This window comes from Nanorana parkeri, unplaced genomic scaffold (assembly GCF_000935625.1).
Source record: "Nanorana parkeri isolate BGI_ZX_2015 unplaced genomic scaffold, ASM93562v1 scaffold554, whole genome shotgun sequence".
NCBI lineage: Eukaryota > Metazoa > Chordata > Amphibia > Anura > Dicroglossidae > Nanorana > Nanorana parkeri.
In genome coordinates this window covers 845,830-865,831 of record NW_017306822.1, presented here as the reverse complement: position 1 = coordinate 865,831, position 20,002 = coordinate 845,830, and the positions used below count along the sequence as shown (strand labels likewise).

The following is a 20,002-nucleotide window of genomic DNA, read 5'->3' as shown; positions in this document are numbered from 1 at the left end:
TACAGCTGCAGGAGTTATTGTTACTGCAATTTTTATTTACCAAAATATTATTTTCAAAGGGTATATTTTACATATCTGGGTATTGCGTAGATATATAATCTTTATTTAATTTGCATTTACTTTAAAGTGATGCGCCATCGCCCCCAAAAAAATTAAAAGCCCGTGCCTGCGAAAGAAGAGTAATTGTATGTATGTCTCTGGTGGTCCCTTTCTCTCATTGGTACTTCATTGAGTTGCGCTTCTTTCCTCTCATCTCTATGAAGGAGGTGGGAAGGAGTTGCAGGAGGCGGGAAGGCCTGGCTTAGTTTCCAATTTTCTTCCTAAAATTTGCGTTTTTGGGGCTCAGGGGCATTCAAGAAGACAGGGAGGTGCTTGGAGGTAGCTGCAATTCAATACTGGGGCCAGTTGGCATACCCTGTACAAAGTACAGGTGCGTTTGTCTCCTAAAATATGTATTTTAGTTTTTAGATAAAGGGTCCCTTCCCTAAAGCAGTTTTCAAAAGTTTTCAGTACCCTAAGGGTTTATTCTCACATAATCAGTGGTGCCATCAGTGGTGTATCCAGGGTATGGCACATATGACTTGTGCCCTGGGTGCCACTTGAAGGAGGGGGTAACACTCCATGGATTGAACGAAATGAACGAAAGTTTGCCAACCCATTGAGACAGCTGACCTTTGTCTCTCCCCATCTTTCTCCCATTCACATCTCTCCATCCTGCTTTTAGCAACCAGTTACATCACCAGCTCTTAGCAACCCGAGCACGCTCCGGCCAGCATCCTGCCTGCAAATACATCTCCCCCCCCCCTCCTCTCTAGTTTCTAAGAGCTTGGCCAGGAGATGTGTATGACTCTTACACATCCCCACACCCAGCTCTTAGCCACCTGGGGTGCTGTGGCTAGTATCCCGCCCAGCTCCTGGCAACCAGGGATCTCACTGGTTGCCAGGAGCTAGGTGGGACACCAGGGGCGCAATTTGCAGATACATCTCTGCACATAATGAACTTGCTGCTGAGATCCCTTCACCCCCTTTCTGTGCTATATGAATTAATTATGTCACGGTGACAATAGTTTTCCAAGTCTGAAATGTGTGGATGGATGTTAGTTAGTCTGGAGGAGTGGGTGTTCCCAGCCAGACTGAATTTGCATATAGACCACCCAGGTAATGCCCACATTGGATGCTGAGCATCTATGATTGATAGAACTGAAATGCTAGGAATGAAAGGGGCGGGCCAGAGACAGTCAGGCTGGGGAGGACAGTCCTAGATGTTGCTGGATGTCCTCCAGCCAAGCTCTACCTGACTTGCTGCAGCTTCTAATGCATATTGTGAGAAGCTTCCAGTGTGCATTGAGATCAGAGGCAGCAATTTCAGTCCGGGAGAAGAGTCTGTACAACTGTGCAAAACTGAAGGTTCAGCTTCAAAGGTGATTCTTGTACATTTGTGCTCTTTTACGTCTCCCCGGTTCTCGCTCTCCTCAGCTGTCACCATCTCTCCCTCCTACCGCAGAATAGAAGAAATTCACCAGGAATCCTATTAATAATTCTGTAGCGGAAGGAAATCACTGGGAGATTCCGTGGGGAGACAGCGTGCGGTGTATATATAGACCGAGTCGCTGACGAGAGATGATGGACGGGGAGACGTCAAAAGCCGCAGCGTAGCATCGGGGTAAAATATAAACCTGGATCTCTCCCGGCTCCACGGGGGCTATAAATAACAAATGGAAAATATGCACAAAACTAAAAGTAGAACGAGCTCCTTCTGAGCGCTTCCTTGGAGGGCCGGTGATGTAACATGGCTGGGGGTCCTGTTGTATAATGGTGTACGTATTTATGCACCCGAAGAATCATGTGCGTCTTCATGAAAACTGGGGCAGGTGTACATAGCATCCAAGCCAGGAAACCAAGCCAGGAGGAGAAAAGTCACCTTTGCCGACTTGTTTTTAAAGAGGACCGGTCTTCAATTCGCATGTACTGTATATAATAATGGGACTTGGTCTATATACCGTATAATTATGGCAGGCCATCTCTATGAGAATGACCGGCCGGGTTATAAAAGATTGAAGATTTGGAGTTGAGAGGAAAAAAATTGCTCAAACCTGGGCATTTTGTCTGGCTCTGTCTGGCCTGCAGTCCAGACATGGACTGATCGACGACCTGTGCTCTGTTATGGCTAGCTGGCAGCGGATGTGCCGGCCTCCAAGGCAAGCCATAGCTCAGCATGCAGAGGTGAAGGAACCCTGGCATTGGTTGCTAGGACACCAGTGGTCCTAGCAACCAACGAATGAAGAGTTAGTACATCCACTGCAAGCCATAGCCCAGCACACAGAGGAGGAGGACCCATGGCGTCACTGGTTGCTAGGATGACAGTGGTCCTAGCAACCAACAAATGAAGAGGGCCGTGGTTCTAAAGCGAACCGCTCGCCGACCTGCACTGGTCTATGCTTGCAAAGGATGCAAGGCCTTGGAGGCTGGCGCAATCCACTGTCAGCCATCCTTAAACTGAGTGCAGGTTAGACGAGGGCTGGATGCAGCCTGTTAAACTAACTAAGGGGCCGATAGGGCCGAATTGCCGACTTGCGCTCGGTTATGGCTGGCTGACTGTGGATGTTTTAGATTGTAAGCTCTCACTGGCAGGGCCCTCATTACCATCTTGCCTTGAATTGTATTGTGCTCTTCTCCCCTGCTACAGAACACTCCCCCCGCTTCTCCCCTGCTACAGAACACTCCCCCCGCTTCTCCCCTGCTACAGAACACTCCCCCCGCTTCTCCCCTGCTACAGAACACTTCCCCCTCTTCTCCTCTGCTACAGAACACTTCCCCCTCTTCTCCCCTGCTACAGAACACTCCCCCCGCTTCTCCCCTGCTACAGAACACTCCCCCCGCTTCTCCCCTGCTACAGAACACTTTCCCCTCTTCTTCATCTCTACTACAGAATATTCCCCATCTTCTTCTCTGCTAGAGAACACTTCCCCCTCTTCTTCTCCTCTGCTACGGAACACTCACCCCTCTTCTTCTCCTCTGCTACGGAACACTCCCCCCTCTTCTTCTTTTCTGCTACAGAACACTCCCCCTCTTCTCCTCTGCTACAGAACACTCCCCCTCTTCTCCTGGGCTACAGAACACCCCCCCTCTTCTTCTCCTCTGCTACAGAACACTCCGCGCTCTTCTTCTCCCCTGCTACAGAATGCTTCCCTGCTTTTCCCTTGCTACACAACACTTTCCCCTCTTCTTCTCCCTTGCTACAGTACACTCCCCTCCTCTTCTTCTCCTCTGATACAGAACACTCCCTCCTCTTCTTCTCCCCAACTACAGAACACTTCCCCCTCTTCTTCTCCCCTGCTGCAGAACACTTCACCCTCTTCTTCTCCACTGCTACAGAACACTCCCTCCTCTTCTTCTCCTCTGATACAGAACACTCCCTCCTCTTCTTCTCCCCTACTACAGAACACTTCACCCTCTTCTTCTCCCCTGCTGCAGAACACGTCACCCTCTTCTTCTCTGCTACAGAACACGTCCCCCTCTTCTTCTTTTTCTGCTTCTTCTACTACAGAACACTCCCCATCTTCTTCTTCTCTGCTATAGAAAACTCCCCATCTTCTTCTGTGCTAGAGATCACTTCCCCCTGTGCTCCTCCCCTGCTACAGAACACTTCCCCCTCTTTTTCTCCTCTGCTACAGAACATACTGTATATTATTTGATATATAATATATATAATTTTTTTCCTAATGTTGTTTTGCTTTGCCATACGGTTTGATGTTTGGCTCAAGTGAACCTCCATGATAAATCACATGTCTGGGTGATGGAAATGCAGCCTGGATTCAGCTCAGGGAAATAGAATGAGCTGGGATTCTACATGACGGTACAGAGTGATGTCCCGGAGGAGGAATCGATATTCCGGGGAGAGAGCACTTAATCGTTGCAGTGTAAATAACGGACTTTATAGGCAGCTTTTAATCTACACAATGTCAGGCCGTACAGTTGTTTTGTTGACTAAACATCTCTGCTCCATTATGTTATCAGCTTTTAACTCCTTGGGCCCTTAAGACGGAAGGAACTGCGAGGAGTTTATTCAATTATAACTGTTCTGCAATCCGAAGAAATTCATTCATGGTGATTACTTTTCCTTGTTCATTTTCAAGGAAACCTGAGAGATCGGTAGGCTGGCATGGCTAGTCCCCATCTGACAATGCTAGTCACTTGGCTGTCATGCTGATCCTCTGTCTTCAGTACTGATTTGGAACAAGTGCATGGCGAGTGAAGTCCCAGCTCCTGAACTGCATATGTGTTGGACTGAAGTCAGAAGATGAGCATGAGATCCAGAAAACGAGCTTTTTCGGAAGGAAGTCGGCCATGACGGCCAATTTATTTTCCTTATAGAGGCAAGTTGCACAGTACAGAAGCCTGAGAAGAAGAATTCAAAATATTAACAACCACTTATAAAGCCATCCACAACTCTGCCCCCGGATATATCTCAAACCTTGTCTCAAAATATCACCCTAACTGCCCCCCCTGCTCCTCCCAGGACCTCCTGCTTTCCAGCTCCCTTGTCAACTCCTCCCATTCTCGCCTCCAAGACTTCTCTAGAGTCTCTCCCATACTCTGGAACTCTTTACCCCCAACCTGTCCATCTATCTCCAATCTTAACTGCCTTTAGACGATCCCTAAAGACTCATCTCTTCAAGGAAGACTATCCCACCTCAACCTAACCTAACCACTGAACCATCATATTCTCAAACACTTCATCCCCACACAGCTACCTCCTCATGTATCACTGGCCCCTCCCTTTTAGATTGTAAGCCCTCAGGGGCAGGGCCCTCCTTACCATCTTGTCTTGAATTGTATTGTGATTGTAATGTCTTCCTTATATTGTAAAGCGCTGCGCACAACTGTTGGCTCTATATAAATCCTGTATATTAATAATAATAATGGCTAGAGTCCATATCAGAAGCCTATAGTATTTCCCGTGCTGGATTGTCAAAGGATGCCCAAGGGCACCTGCAAGCTCCAACCCTTGATTGCTTAGCACACAAACATGGAAATTTCTTTTGGCTAAGGGTCATGCTTGTTGCTATGGAGCTGGCAGTAGGTGATGGGTTCTGGTAGTTCCTGCTCACGGGGAGTAACAACAGGAATCTTTGCAGGTATTTTTACTTGTTGTCACGCAATGGTTGCGCGATTATACCATAGCCTGGATAAGTCCAATAGAAGCTTCACTCTTCACAGTTCTTGACCTTTGAATAATCGGTGGGCGCTTGAAGTGATTGTTACGGATGGTGGTGTGCCAGAACCAGATGAGAAGATACAAAGCCACTGTAACAAGCCCCTGCTCGCTCAGTTCCACTCTCCCGGCACTCCTCAGATTTCAGACCGCATCGTCTGATATTTCGGTCGTCCGATAATTCGGGATTCGAACTACAGCTATGTGCCGTTCGTATCCAGTGGTGATAGCTCAGAACAAACACCAGGCAGGCTGTATGTAAGTTCAAACAGGAATCTCCTTTATTGGATGCACACACACACTTTTATACACAGCAGTGTGAAGGTGGCCCAACCGACCACCTTCCTATTGGTCAATTGTAAAGTCCCCTCTAGTCCTCACTTAGGTCCTCTTGGCCATGCAAATGAGGACTTGAAACAGGGTCAGCAGGGATTGGTCCGATAGCTTGAATGGGGAGGGCTGATATGTGTACCATTGTCATTAACACTGGGTTTCCAGAGCCGGTATTGAATTGTGAAATTGGACGGCTGTAGGGCCAGGCTGACCCGCAAAAGCCGTCCATGGGCCCCGGACACCCAGTTCAACCCACAAGGGGGGGTCTCTATAGTCCTAGGTCCATAGTCTCTAGGAAGGAGGCTAGCCCTCAGGCTCCTCCAGCAGCCCCAGTGACGGTTCAGTCCGTCACAGCCACCTGCACTCCAAATAATTATTATGAAGATCGTGCCACAAAGTAATAAGGAACCAACGTTTTGAGGCCTTGCCGGGTCCCTTCCTCTAGATGTCATAGTCGTGTGAAGAAACATTGGTTTCTTATGACTTGGGACCACAGTTATGAGATTGTTTCTCAGTCTGATCAAAGAACCACCCATACAATCCACCAGTAATAGATGTAGAGGTAAGAGGGAGGCAATACGTACTAATGAGTGCCTCTGTCTGGGGTCACCTTTACCGCTGAAAATGGTGTTTGGCTTGATTAGAAAACCTAATGCAATCAAGAGGTTCAGGAACCTCCCATACCTACATACCAACTTGTGCCATCGTCCTCTCAGGTGTATGAATACCTTTGTATACTCGGTGTGGATTTTATGGCTGTGTCACAATGGCGATAGATTAGCGGTCCATGGAATGCTTTTACCGGTTGCGTGGAGCTGCTGATTTTAGAATGCTTTCAGGGAGAGGCCCATTACAACATGGATGACAGGATGACATTCTCTGTCAGAGCTACAGGCAGCCTGCAAGGGTTAACCTCTGTAATCCATCACCCCCGCCTCCTCTATATTTCTCTGGCATTCTCACATGAGTGATTCTTGTATTTTCCTTCTTCGCATAGTGCCTGAACCGATTCCTGCATCCCAGGCAGATCTCCTTCCATTACTGTAATTAGTTTCTGTGCAGGCTCGCAGGATGAATTTGCAGCAGCGGCGGGGCAGGGGGGGTGGACGCATCCCTTTAAATCACATGACTGACATCAGTGGACCCATAAATAAACTAATAGATCTAACATGAGGCATACTCCCTGTATTGATTCCTACCACTGCCAGTCCAGACAGCTTGCTGATACAGGCCTAGGTGTGGGGTTGGCGGGGGGGAGGCAGCAAGGAGAGAGCTGAATCTATTAGTAAATGAGCTGTCTTAATTAAAGAGTACCTGTGCTGTAGTGATGAGCATAATGCTGTGAAGGAGGGTAGAAGAGGAAGATACAGTAGATGGGTCTCCAGCAATTAAGATTTGAGTGTACTTTAACAGTGTTGAAGCAAATTCTAGTTCTGCGTGTTGCTTATGCATTACCATGGCCGATGTAGGACATAAGCTTATGGAAGAGTTAGGTTGCCCGTCGTTACTGGAGGTCAGTCGGACCTGCAGGTGGGTTTCACCAGCCGTTTTTGAAGGGAGCTCCACAAACATGCAAGATTGGCTTTGCCGAACTACCATGTTAATGTCCAGGCATGGGAGAGGAGGGGATTGGCGCACACATGCACAGGGCTACCAGTGATGGGGAGCGCAGGGCTACCAGTGATGGGGAGCGCAGGGCTACCAGTGATTACCATATTATGGCATGTAGCGCCCATCACCTTTTGTGATGTGACTACCATAGGGTTGCCACCTTTTCTTCAGGCCAAACCCGAACACTCTAGCGCTTCACGGCAATTTGTTTGTAAAGTATACACTATGCATGTATTTTGTAAATAAATGACATTGGAGTTAATCACAACTTGCCAGTATGCCACAGGTCCCCAGATATGCATTCTGTAGATAAGTGTACAAAGCAGTACCCATATACGTTGCCGCACTTCTTACCAGATATACCAAAAGTAACGGGTGCTGGTAATGACTTCGGATGGCGCTGCTCAAAACAGAACAACAATATAGATGTCTCCAGCACACCGGCACCAAGATCCCATGTTACTGCAAATCCATTTTATTGATAGTTGTCATTCAAACGACAAGCGCTTTCTGGGCCGCGCCGGGTCCCCTTCATCAGGCTCAGAAATGACATTCTATTATGTCCATATAAAAGTTGTGGCCCTTTTATGTAATGCTATTTCTGAGCCTGATGAAGGGGACCCTCTATTGCACATAAAAGATGCCCCCACAAAACATTTTTTTGGGGGGGGCATGTTTAATGGGCAATACTGATCCCCCCCACCCCCTTCCAATTGATATTGCATTTGATCAAAATTTAATAACTTCACCCCTCCGTGTGTTTCTTTTCCTAGATACCCTCTAGGGTATTTTCACTGGAGTTATCCACAATAAATATACTCACTGTTCTGTTGTAATCTACTGCTCCACAGCCACATGCCAGGTCCCATGCTGCTATTTACTTATGTCATCAGGAGCTGGTTGTCCCTTCCTGGTACTTGAAGCCAACACCCTGATGATGCGTGCAGGTCATCCTCAGTCCAGTCGCAGGTCCACCTTCTACCAGCGCAGGTTCACCCTCCTACAGCCGCCAGCAAGCAGGGGTTGGGTGACGAAATCACTGCTCTCCACAACCCCTGCTAGCCGGCTGGCTGGCTGCCGTAGAAAGATCCATCCCTCACGGCTCCCTCTCTCCCTGATGTCACTTCCTCCCACTACAGCCACAGAGGAGAGAAACAGGAGAGGGAGAGTCTAGGGACAGGAAACAGCGCCACCTGGCGTCCGCCGCAAGATATGCTAGTATGCGGCATTGTACCATTTTGAATGATGTGCCCGGGCGGGACGTGGTCACAGACCCGGGCACATGATTGCAAACCCGTACTGCCCGGGTGAAACCCGGACGGGTGGCAACCCTAGACTACCATGCATTTAGTGGTAGCCAGGGCTGTAGACAGCCTGGCTGGATTTGTAGATGGTTAATTCCCAGGTGTCTAACCTTGTCTGTACCCCCCTGGGTGGAGTGAGACTCTGTCATATTGGGGGACAGCCAAAAGGTGGCATTGTGATGTGTGTACAGTACAGCAGCCAGTCACTGGGCTTCTTGCAGCCAGTGGTGTCAAAGTGTACATGGGGGTGGGCAGTGGCTGAAGTAAGGGAAGATGTTCCCCTGAGGCTTCCAACATGGAAGAGGCCTGAGAGAAGAAAGAGAACCAGGACCAGTACAGACTCTTGAGGTGCCCTGGATTTATGTGGACTTCAGAGCCTGAAGGTCAGTGTTTCTTTCATGGATTGTGGATGTGTATTCCCTTGAAGATAAGATCTGGTGAGTCTGGAGCTAAGGAAACCTGTACACCTAGAAACCCCATACCCTCCCTCCCAAAGCAAGATGTTCAATAAACTGTTAAAATTAGCATCATATTACTGAAGTGGACATCAATTAGTGCTAATTGGTGCGCCAGTGATGTCAGGCAGATAATGGATGGTGGGAGGGGCTGGTAGGGTGCTGCAAATAGCTTCCTGAAACCATCACAGCCCCCTGCCCCAGTACTCCTCTCAAGGGTCCTCAGCCATGATACAAGCATTGGGCAGGCTCTTGGGAGGAGTTATGCAAAATTCCTTGATGGGTGGATGCCTTTTGCATGCAGACTGATCTAAGTAATGCTTGCATGTGATGCTGTTTCTCCCTGACTGATAGACTTGAAATCCAATGAAGGAAAGAGGCAGGGCCCGGGACAGTCTGAGGAGGAAAGTGCTCCATGATGCTGTATGTCCTCCAGCCAGGAAATGAGGCGGGCTCTATCTGACTTGCTGCAACTTCTAAAGCACATTGTGAGAAGCTTGCAGTGTGCAGTGAGATCAGAGAAAGCCATTTCAGTCCTGGAGAGGAGCCCAGTACAACCATGCAAGACTGAAAGGAAGGCCAGTGTTTAGCTTTAAAGGAGAATTATGAGGCGAGTGATTTTCACTCAGCCTCATAATCCGAACTGACCTGTGACTATGAAACTGTCACAGGTCGGCTCAGTAGATCGGGAAGTGAGGGAACACATACCGGCGCTCGCTCACTTCTCCATCCTGTGCCGGCAGAGAGCCGTGACAGGGGAGTGACTGGATTCCCCACTCCCCGATCCTCCAGCACTGACTGGTGGAACGGATGGGGGAGGGGGCGAGTACAGCTGGCTCTGCCTCTAGATAGGCCATGTCGGGATCCGCTCCGGCGTCTCAGTATACCGCGAGCTGTAGCTTGCGGTATACTGAGCTTTGGGTGATGGGAGGACGCTAGTTTGTGTCCTCCCGTTACCCCTAGGAGAACTAGGGGGAAAAGCCCTAACCCCATAGTTCTCCTTTAAGGTCAATCAAAGACACAACCTACCAGCTCAGTGTGTCTGCCTTTCATTTATCCGGTGCAGCTTGCTGTGCCAACGCGTTACCAGACTATATTAAATGACCCTGAATCTGACCTTCAACAGAGTAAATTTTCCCAGGTTACATATTTTACATAGGTTGCAGAGAAGAATGTCCTATGAGCTCCTATTGCAGGGGTGGGCAACTCCTGGCCCTCCAGCTGTACAACTATAAGTCCGATGAGGCATTGCACAACTCTGATAGCCACAGGCATGACACGCAGAGGCATGATGGGAGGGCCGGAATTCCCCACCCCTGCCCTGTGGAGTATCACCATCAATTAAAGCAGAATTTAACTGTAGTCCGACACTGTGGTAGTGTTGATCTATAGGAGTGCTCCCTAGTTCCTCAACAATACTGTGTCCTGTAGATGTGTGGAAGTCGGCAGGGATCAGTGAACCTTGAGGGGGCGGGCTTACCTCTTAGTTTGCCCACCTCCAACACTGACGGCTCTGCAGTCTATTGCCCTGGCTTGCTTCTTCCGCAACCTACGTCTTCCTTGTATGGCCATCGGGTGGCTGAAGTTGGCCATACACTGTTAGAATAAATCAACTTGATTACTTTGAAGAGTCACTTAGGCTCCTGACAGCCATGTGAAATGGGCCCTAAATGGCTCTTCAAAGTAATCAAGAGCTGGTGACCAGTGTGGCTTTATTGAGTGGGTGAAGGTGTCCTCTTGGTGTGATGGTCCTCTCTATTTCTTGGTTGATGTAGGTGCTCTCTACGGAGGAGCTCTTTGCCTGGCTGTGGCATGGCATGGGCTTGGATGGGATGGGATGGGGAGTGGTGTCTACTGCTCTTTTATGGCTCTGAAGGGAGCTTTCCCGAGATGTCTCAGTGAGCTAGCTTCCACCGCTGTATCTGTTTTGGCTTTTAATCAAGCAGATTTCTACTGCTCAGTGAATTGTGAAGTCACTGTTCCTGGCTATCAATTGGATGTCTTTGGAGCTGTCACTATCTCGGCTACAGTTTATTCTCAAGAATTCTCTAATGCTTTGTGCTGCAGCAGTCAGGTCTCAAGATGTCTCTTCTTCTCGTTACTCCCTTCCAGTACCAAGATTAATGTTGCCATGCGCAAATCAATGTGATCCTCCAATCAATCAATGTGACTACAATGATGGAATTAAAAAGGATTTGGAAAACACAGACCCTACATTTGCCAAGGTTTTCATCAATTTTATTGTTACTAAGTCCATCAGAATTTTATTGATCATTTCTGATGGAAAAGACAAATGCAGTGCCTGGCCAAAAAAGTCACCATGTGGATTTAGCTACAAAAATAGGTCAGAACCTTCCATTGGATAATAGGTCCAGGTTCAGCAACGTTACATCCCCCAAAAAATAAGGTCAGCTTAATATACTGAATGACCACGTTTTTTCCATCAATTGATTTTTTCTTCCCTGATGGCACATTGGGAATATTCCAAGATGACAATGTCAGGATTCACCGGGCTCAGATTGTGAAAGAGTGGTTCAGGGAGCATGAGACATCATTGTCATACATGGATTGGCCACTACAGAGTCCAGACCCTAACCCCATTGAGAATCTTTGGGATGTTCTGGAGAAGACTTTACGCAGAGGTCCGACTCTCCCATCATCACTACAAGATCTTGGTAAAAAAAGTATGCTGATTTGGGGCAGCATCCTACAGACATTTTTTAAACGTGTTTATAAACGTGTTTTTTATCCATTCACCAATTTTTATTTCATCTATCAATTTGTAAACAGACTTTGATTCTGACTATATTCTGACTATATTCATGTGCACATTGGTTTATACTGGTTGAGCAGTCCTCTCTGGCGCTTTTTTGTGTTTTTTTCTGTACTGCAGTGTTGTCAGTAGTAGTGTCAGCCCTGCCTAGTTCTTCACTGCTGGGGTACGGATCACCTCCACATTTTCTCATCTCCATATAAGGGAGAGGTGTTCTGTAGTCCCCCACAGGAGAACTGACACTTTTTTTGTGGTTTCATTTCAGTACTGCAGAGATTGCTAGCATGAGCAGGGAGGGTTAGTGTTAAGGTTATAGAGGGGGGGTTAGTGTTACTGTTGTAGGCAGGGTACAATGAGGGCAAGTGTAGGGGTCCTTAAGATAAGATATCGCACTCTGTGCTGGGGAAACGGTGATAAATGAATATTACCATGGCTGTTATCCTGGCACAGAAAGCTAATGTATCAGTAAAGATATTTACAAGCACCTCCTGGTGCCTAGATTTATATCCTGCTATACAACTAGAGTGAAAACAGATGCATGCCCATTAGGTTTAGCCCCTGACAAACTACAGGAGTCTTGACCAAGGAAAAGGCCCCTTTACAAGAAGGGAAAAATTATCTTTTTATGCTTTCTTGGAATACCGCAGCCTTTTTTTTTTCCCATATCTAGGAATTCCTTTGTGGCCCCTCTGTCTGGGTATTAAAAAATGTATTTGCATTGGAAAAATATATATTAAACATTTGTGGTAAATCTGTACCTGCTGTTTTTCAGGGACCCATCTTAGTTGTATGTCTAAGAGTTGTCTTTGCCATGGACTATTTGGCAACCATCTCTGGCATTGCCTTGTATGGGGGCTGTCTCTGGTGTGGCTAGAAAAAATGGTACATGCATGAATCTATAACCGGCCTTTATAGCAGGGCGCACATTGGGAAGGCTTACAACAATACAAAACACAAAAATTCCCCAGCCTCAACCTGCCAGCCAGCCTGCAACCAAACAAGTAGCCCTGTCAACAGTATGCGTTAAAATCAGAGGTTTAGTTGCACAAACTTTTGGCCAAAAATATGTAGAAGCCACACTGCCGCGTCAAGGCACCTCTGCAAAGTGTGGTCATAACTCTATGTATCCGAATTTCCAAGTGTGAGCATATTAATGAAGTTGATAAATTACATGCAGGTGTACCTGGAGGTGGCCTACTCCTCCTAATAAGGTGCAGGGACGCACTGGAGGCCCAGCAACCAAAAATGCACGCAGATACATAGAGTTGGCTGGCAGGTTGAGGCTGGGGAATTTTTGTGTTTTGTATTGTTGTAAGCCTTCCCAATGTGCGCCCTGCTATAAAGGCCGGTTATAGATTCATGCATGTACCATTTTTTCTAGTTTGACTATTTTGGGTTAGGGGGACGCACTGGAGTCCCAGCGTGCATTTTTGGTTGCTGGGCCTCCAGTGCGTCCCTGCACCTTATTAGGAGGAGTTGGCTACCTCCAGGTACACCTGCATGTAATTTATCAACTTCATTAATATGCTCACACTTGGAGACTCGGATACATAGAGTTAGGACCACACTTTGCAGAGGTGCCTTGGCGCGGCAGTGTGGCTTCTACATATTTTTGGCCAAAAGTTTGTGCAACTAAAACCTCTGATTTTAACGCATACTGTTGACAGGGCTACTTGTTTGGTTGCAGGCTGGCTGGCAGGTTGAGGCTGGGGAATTTTTGTGTTTTGTATTGCTGTCTCTGGTGTGGCCTGTCTGGGGATCATTTCTAGAGTGTTTTGCATGGGTGCCATCTATGGTGTGACCCATCTGGAGCTGTCTATTTAGTGACTGCATTTGGTTCTAGGTCTCTCAAGCTGTCTATATGGAAGACCTGTCATAAGCTCAATGTGTCTATCTTAAGCTCCCTCTTTTTCCAAAAATCCATATTGTGCTATCTCAGGGGTGGTCCAATGTAGGAGCCAGCAGGATTTCTGTTTTGTTTTGTTTTTGACAACAACTACAGAAAACCTCAAAAGTTGGGCAGCAGCTGTAACGTTTGCAGTGAATACCAGGCTCCTGGGATTTGTCCAGTCCAGTCTTAGAAGGAGCTGTATCTTTACCTATACCAATCCCATCTTGTCTATCTAGGACCTGTCTCTGGTTTACCATATCCATTTCAAGCTGTCTTTGAGGGAACGGTCTCTCATGCCCTATACCCATCTCATCTTGTCTGTCTAGAACATGTCTCCTATGCTGTCTTTTAAGGAACGGTCTCTTGCCCTATACCCATCTCACCCTGTCTATCTTGGACCATCCTTGGTTCCCTCTATCCATCTCATGGTGTAATTGAGGTAGCTCTCTTCCTTGCCCTATAACCTACTTATCCTGTCTTTCCTAGGACCTGTCTCTGGTCCCCCCTATCCATCTCATGCTGTCCATGAGGGAGCTGTCTCTCTTGCCATCTCATCCTGTCTATCTTAAAACCTGTCTCCAGATCTTCATATCTGTCTCATGGTGTCAATAGGGGTAGCGTTCTTCCTTGCTCTACACCCATTTCATCCTGTCCTTCCTAGGACTCCGGTTCCCGCTATCCATCTCATGTTGTCATTGAAGGAGCTTATTTTCTTGCACATCTCATCCAATCTGTCTAGAATCCCTTTCCGGTCTACATATCCGTCTCACGCTGTATTTTAAGGAACTGTCTCTGTTGCCCCATACCCATCTTATCCTGTCTTTCCTAGGACTTGTCTCTGGTTCTCCCTATCCGTCTTTTGCTGTCTTTGGGGAAACTGTATCTCTTGGACCGCTCTCTGGTTCCCCCTATCCATCCCATGCTGTCTTTGAGGGCGCTGTCTCTGTTGCCCTATACCCATCTCATCCTGTCTATCTAGAACCTGGCTCTGGTACCCCCTTTCCATCCCATGCTGTCTTTGAGTGAGCTGTCTCTGTTGCCCTATACCCATCTCATCCTGTCTATCTAGAACCTGGCTCTGGTACCCCCTATCCATCTCATGCTGTCTTTGAGGGAGCTGTCTCTGTTGCTCTATACCCCCATCTCATCCTGTCTATCGAACCTGGCTCTGGTACCCCCTATCCATCTCATGCTGTCTTTGAGGGAGCTGTCTCTGTTGCTCTATACCCATCTCATCCTGTCTATCTAGAACCTGGCTCTGGTCTACATATCTGTCTTTGAGGGAGCACCTATACCCATCTCATCCTGTCTATCTAGAACCTGGCTCCGGTCTACATATGCTGTCTTTGAGGGAGCTGTCTCTGTTGCCCTATACCCATCTCATCCTGTCTATCTAGAACCTGTCTCTGGTTCCCCCTATCCATCTCATGCTGTCATTGAGGGAGCTGTCTCTGTTGCCCTATACCCATCTCATCCTGTCTATCTAGAACCTGGCTCTGGTACCCCCTATCCATCTCATGCTGTCATTGAGGGAGCTGTCTCTGGTCCTGTCTCCTGCTTTGCAGCTGGGAGGGAGAGCCTTTGGCTGGGAGAGGAGGAGGAGTGGCCACTAGCTGGAGAGAGTGAGAGACATTGAGATAAGCAGAGGGAGGGACAGACAGACAGAGAGAGAGAGTGAATGCAGAGGTAGAGGATCTCACACAGGCAAGATCTGTTCAGATTGTCTCAGGTAAGGGCTGTTGTGACTCTTCCAGGGCATTGCCTGTATGTGTGCAGGGTGCAGTGCTCTGTGTAGTGTCTGAGTGCTGCATGCGTTCTCTGAATTACAAGCATTCTGGTTGATTGACAGCTCCCTCTGTCATGATTTTCCTCTCTCTGTAAACATAGCAAAATGTTTGCATCTATTGGCATTGCAGATTTAGCTTCCAGCTGTCTGTGAGCAAGCCCAGATTGCACTGGGGTGCCTAGTGTTTGTGTCAGTATGTGTAGGTGTGTGCACAGCCAGGCTTGGGGTGGGGGATGATGGTAGTTGCTGGAAAGATAAGAGGATAGAAGCTGTATGTATAGTCAGTGCAAAGGAAAAGCATAACACAAACACAGAGCTATGAGCTGGACAGGAGCGGACAGCACTGAAGAAAGTAACAGTCATTAGATAATTGAGGTGACAGAGATTGCTTATGTGGAAAACTGTAGCCTTACATTTGAAGGTTAGACAGTTGAAAGCTAATTATGGGGAAAAAAGTGCAATTCTGGGTTGTCATTGCTTTGATATGCATCATTGAATGTCTGCGCTGAGCAATTTTTAGGCTGGTGCAGCTGGCAATGTTTAGTTCACTTAAAATGTTTCAATATGGTATTAGAAGAGTTTCAGGTTACATTTGAGTTACATTGATACACAATGATTCTTAAAATACAGTCCTGGGATTGATGTGGCAGCAATCAGCCGTGCAACGATAAGGAATGTGGCCGAAATGGTTGGGTAATGCCGCAGGCCTTTGGTGTGTGCCATTCATTGGCATAGTTCACATTGATCCATAATATTTTGGTTGATCTTGTTGTTGATAAACAATGTTTTTAGCTTAATCTGGCTTTTCGTAGCACCGTTTCCCATGTTGTGGTATGTAGTGTTTTGATTTGGTATATTTGTAGTTGAGGTGGCATACATATACCGTGCTTTAGTACAGAATGCAGAGTTGCAGATTTTGGCTTGTTGTGATGATCATATACAGGATTTCAGTTTATGGCATTGTGCCAGATCAACCGAAACCTTACATAGCACCTGACTATACACCGAATCTTACACCAGTGATGCTTGACCCAAATGTTTGTGCCGCATCAAACCAGGCATGGCACGTCTTCCTATTGTATACAGGATTTTGGTGTAGGTTAATTCTGTTATTCCTATCGGATTCTGCTCTGAATTTAGTTTAGGAGATTGGGTCATGCAGTTTTTTTGGAGAATGTGTCAATGGCATGCTTGGGTTTGGGGGAGATTTCGATGACTTGCAAGATGCCATCAGATGCTAAATTTGTGTACAGTGCTTTGGCTTGGGATACAGTTCCATGCAATATTTTGCTTCTCTTGGCATTGATCTACAGCAGCCATTCCTAATCAAGGTTCCTCCAAAGGTTGCTAGGGGTTCCTGCAGCTGTGGCTGATTCACCTCCTACTTCAGGGGTGGGCAACTCCAGCCCTCCAGCTGTGGTTTAACTACAAATCTAAACATGCCTCTGAGAGTCATGCTTGTAACTGTGTGTCTTGAAGTGCCTCATGGGACATGTAGTTCTACCACAGCTGGAGAGCCAGAGTGGCCCACCCCTGTCCTATTTGATGGTGCCTGCATATTCCAGGTCCAACACCATTTGGTAGAGCCACTGGCATGACACCAATGATATGTTTAGCTGTCTGCAAGGACAGCATTCTGACCACCAGTGTAAAGAGGGAATTCTTTCCACTGGCCATCACCTTAAGGCGGGCATTCTTTCCACTGGACATCACCATCGGGGGGGCATTTTTTCCACAAAGCCATCTCTGTAAGGCAGCATTCTTTCCACTGGCTACAAATGTAAGGGGATTCTTCCCTCTGACCCAGATTGATTATTTTGCCATGGGTGTCCCAAGACCTGAACATTTTCAAGGGTTCCTCTGGGCCCTGGGGTATAAAGAATGGTCTGGGCACAAATATGTTTTATGTCGTACAGCATTTTGGTTTCACATGTCACTCATATGCAATGTGTTGGTACAGAGTACCTTGAGTTACAGTCGTTGGGTTTAATGTGGCTCTGATGCAATGTGTTGGTATAGAGTACACTGAACTGCAATGTTTGGAATGACATGACACTGATATACAGTGCTGGCACTCCGTAGGGTGCGTTACTATATTTGAGTTGCTGCGGCATTGCTATAGAGTATGTTGATACAGAGTAGAGCAGTGATCAGATTGATCTGGCAGTAGAATGCAATTTGTTGGCGAGATGGCAAGTTGAATGGCAGTGGTTGGCAGTGAATGTGACATTGATGTGCAGTGTGCTGGTGTGGCGCATGTTGAGGAATTGATGCAATTGATCTAATAAAGCCGAGAATTTGCATTAAATAAATTGCAGCTGTGTTTACTTAGAATACCCGGTCATCTGCAAATAAAATGAGCATGAATTTGCTTTTCACGTGCTTGCATAATTTAAGTAACTCTTCACATTTGTTGAGTGAAGATTCTCAACTCCGTTAGTAAATATTGCTCATCGTGTGTTGAAATGGCATTAATATAGGATGTGTTGACATGAAGTATATAATAAAAAGATTGCCTGCGCGTCTTCCAGGTAGTCCGTACAAAAAGGCCTAATTCTACTGTTGCAATGTTTAGGTTAAAAACAGAGGTATTTGTTGCAAATAAAAGTGAAGCCGCACTGACACCCCGATTCCCCAACTGTAAACTATCTAAGTTCCTAACCTGAAACATATACAGTATACAGCAATGGAGGACACGCTTACCTTGGAGGTAGCCCTCTCCTCCTTGAAGGTCCAGCAATACACCAGAAGCCTAGATAAGCCCACAATCACTCAAAGGTAGATGAGGACCCCAAGTGTGTGTCTGTACCAAATCCAACAAAGTAAAACATATTACGGTTGATATATATGTATGAAGACATACTGTGTGTGTGTGTGTGTGTGTGTGTGTGTGTGTGTGTGTGTATATATACGGTATATATATAATGTGCTGGTATGTAATATGTTTAGTTGCAATGTTTGAGTAGATCTGAAATTGATTTAAATGTGCTGGTATTAAGAATACTTTGTTACAATATGACATCAATCCACATTTTGCATCATAGCGATGTATCCTGAGATGCAATGTTTAGGTTGATGGCATTGACGCAATGTGATAGTATAGAGCTGCCTTTCTCAACCAAAGTTCTGTGGAGCTCTAGGATTCCCCAAGAGATTATTGTGAGCAATACTGGATCCTGATCTCACATCTACACTGGCTATCAATATAAGGAGGTATTTTGCACTGGCTTCCAATGTAAGGGGTCACTTCTACACTGACTATCAATATGAGGCAGTTTTTCAATGGCATCCAATGTAGGGGTCACTTTTACACTGATCATCAATGCAAGAGAGCAATTTTTGACTGGCTTCCAGTATAAAAGGGTCACTTCTACAATAATTAACAATATAAGGGGGCTAATTTTCACTAGCGTCCAGTGTAAAGGGTCACCTCTACACTGACAATCAATGTAAGGAGGCATTTCCACTGCTATCCAATGTAAATTGGTCATTTCTACACTGACAATCAATGAAAGGAGGCAATTTCCACTGGCATCCAATGTAAGGGGGGTCACTTCTATTGATTCTTCTAATTAATGCAACAGGGTCATTTTCCAATAGTATCCACTGTAGGGGTTATGTCTACACTGTCCATCAATGTAAGAGGGTAATTTTCCAATAGGATCCAATGTAGAGGTCATATCTACACTGCATCAATGTAAGGGGGCAATTTTCCAATGGCTTACAATGTAAGGGGATCACTTCTACTCTGACCCTCAATGTAAGGGGGTGAATTTTGCACTGGTATTCAATGTAAGGGGTCACTTCTACTCTGAGGCATCAATGTAATGCCATGACCTCTACACTGACCATCAATGTAAGAAGCACTTTTTCATGGACCACTAATGTAAATGGACACTTCTCCACTGGCCTCTAGTGTAAGAGAACTCTACAATTTTTTACCATCTTTGTGTCTTTTCTGGCAATTATTATGAATATGAAGCTTTCGTAGAGGATCCTTAGGTGCTGAGAATTATTTGAAGGGTTCCTCCTGGGTAAAATGGTCCAGAAAGGCTGGTGTAGGGCATATTATTTGGATACGTGTGGCATTAGTATGTTGGTTAAGAAGCTCCTGACCCGTTATGAGATTCCTACAATAATTTGTCCTCTCCAGATTATATGGCATTGTGGGTATCATTTTTATTCCGCTGGGCACCATTTGGAGTTTCATGAGAATAGCTGAGGAATGAACAGAATCCCAGAAATCTGGCCCGGCACACTAGGGGCCCCGGCATGACAAGCACTGAGGACTGCTGGGTTTAGGATGCAGTGTAGTCCTAAGACCTGATACAGAATTTATATGATGTTATTTTGGTGCAAACAGAGCTGGCCTAATCCCGGGGGCCACATTGGCCCAAAAATGGCAGCTGGTAGCTAATTTTTATGGCCTAATTAATGAGACTGGAAGATCACACTGGCCTTGTAAAGCATTTTCCACCGTTTATTTTAATAAAACATAGATGATACTAACACATAAGGAAACGAGGCAAGCCTAAAACTCCACTGACTAATGGGATATAAAGTAAAAAGACACGCCACTTGCATTCACAGGTGCCAATCAACAGCAAGCACTGCAATGGCTGATATGTTTCCCG

At 46.4% G+C, this 20,002-nt stretch overlaps 1 protein-coding gene across 2 annotated transcripts in view; it reads left to right on the top strand.

The window, feature by feature from the left end:
- Positions 1 to 15,214: 15,214 nt before the first annotated feature.
- The window catches only part of ACHE (acetylcholinesterase (Cartwright blood group)), a 46,848-nt gene continuing 42,060 nt past the window's right edge, over positions 15,215 to 20,002 (top strand). For both annotated transcript variants that reach the window (XM_018562000.1, XM_018561999.1), the window contains exon 1: positions 15,215 to 15,311. The gene's annotated coding sequence lies outside the window, so the exon portion shown is untranslated. The remainder of the gene's footprint in view (positions 15,312 to 20,002) is intronic.